Source organism: Camponotus floridanus, unplaced genomic scaffold, assembly GCF_003227725.1.
Source record: "Camponotus floridanus strain SB8 unplaced genomic scaffold, Cflo_v7.5 scaffold232, whole genome shotgun sequence".
In the NCBI taxonomy this organism is placed as follows: Eukaryota; Metazoa; Arthropoda; class Insecta; order Hymenoptera; family Formicidae; genus Camponotus; species Camponotus floridanus.
The window spans coordinates 135,663-137,542 of record NW_020229362.1 but is presented as its reverse complement, the minus strand read 5'-3'; the positions used below and the strand labels follow the sequence as shown (position 1 = coordinate 137,542).

Genomic DNA, 1,880 nt, shown 5'->3' with positions numbered 1-1,880 from the left:
GATCAGCTCCTTCCGTCTCAAAACAGTTAACAACTTCAGCACTCACACATCACACGTCTCCCACAATCCATCCTCCACATCCCATCTCCAACCAAGAGAATCTATAACTTGGCATATGTGTATATGTCTTAAAAAAAAATTTTTCGCGAACAATTAATGTTCGAAATAATTTACGCATTGCCATCCGCGTTTTGTAGGCTCTTATTGCTCGTTACTTAATTATCATGTTGTTAAATACATAGAGCCGAATTATTTACCAATTTATTTAGAACTACACGTTGAGCTAATTATCGTGTTCTCATTATTTCCACAGATTAATAAAAATGTACAGGAGAAGTGTCGGTGTGGGGCTGAATAGCTCAGTGGTAAGAGCAGTCGCCCGGTAAGCGAAAGACTCGGGTTCGATTCCCGATTCAGCGACTTCGCCCCGATATTTTTCCTGTCTACATCTCTCCAGGGGGGTAAAGGGGGTGTTATAGAAGTCTCAAACCAAGAGAATCTATAACTTGGCATATGTGTATATGTCTTAAAAAAAAATTTTTCGCGAACAATTAATGTTCGAAATAATTTACGCATTGCCATCCGCGTTTTGTAGGCTCTTATTGCTCGTTACTTAATCATCATGTTGTTAGACTTTTAAGTTGAACAATATATTAATAAAATTGGCAGCGCCAAGTTTTTTTAATTAAAATTTTTTTTACCATTTATCTTGTACAAATTTTTATTCTTAGTTGGCGCAATTTTTTTATATCACTATTTTTGTAGACAATATGACAGTTGGATACAATTAGTGCATGAACTTGGCGCCCTTTTTTTACCTTTTTTTAAAAAGGTAAATTTTTGGGGTTATATTATACATTAGAAAGACTAAAGGAATAAGACATTCTATATAAAAGTAATATATAAAAGTAATATATGAACATATAATAGAAGTTTGTATTGACATAATCAGAAATCGCCTGTTGAAAGAACATGCACTACATGCAGACAAATATTTATCCAAATTTATCAATAGATAGAGATTTTGATTGACTCTGTTGGCAAACCAACTAAAACGGCTTGTTTACTGAATAAATAAACAACAAAAATAAAGATTGCATGCGTTTATTTCGAGGTTAGGTAGTAGGAATATATTTAGTTCAACTAATACTTACCATTAAATAATACCCAATTATTAATATAATTATGTAGCACTGTGCTTTTGTAGTCTGAAATAATATATATATATACAGGGTGTCAATTAAGTCCCGGGACGGCTGAATATTTTCTCATGTAAGGTATTTTTGAAAAAGGTCAAGGTCATTTCTGAAGTAATTTTCAACGAGGAATTCAACGGTGACCTTCAATTTGACCTTGAGCTTGACCTTCAAGGTTATTTGAAGGTCAAAGTGTTTTTTTAAAATAGGAATCCCTATTTTTGATTGTATATTCTTATAGCTGACCTCGAGAGCTTTCCAAAACACTATAATAAAATATTTTTCCCTCAAGCATTTATCGAGTTATGATGCTTCAAATCATTTCTTAATTTTACATAAACCGTAAAATATCTTGTAAAATATTCACTTTTCGATTATTTTACCTTAATACTTTTATGTACAAAATAATGAGAGGAATCAATTGGTTTAAAGAAAACATACAGTTGTTTTTAAGAAAAAATATGGAATTGTTAATTGCAAATTACATATTTTTTCTTAAAAACAACTATATGTTTTCTTTACGCCAATTGATTCCTCTCATTATTTTGTACATAAAAGTATTAAGGTAAAATAATCGAAAAGTGAATATTTTACAAGATATTTTACGGTTTATGTAAAATTAAGAAATGATTTGAAGCATCATAACTCGATAAATGCTTGAGGGAAAAATATTTTGTTATAGTG

General features: G+C 31.0%; 1 non-coding gene across 1 annotated transcript; it reads left to right on the top strand.

Annotated features, from left to right (window-relative positions):
• Positions 1-348: 348 nt before the first annotated feature.
• Positions 349-420, top strand: Trnat-ggu. The gene has a single exon. It is a non-coding gene; the product is annotated as a tRNA-Thr (tRNA).
• Positions 421-1,880: the final 1,460 nt, after the last annotated feature.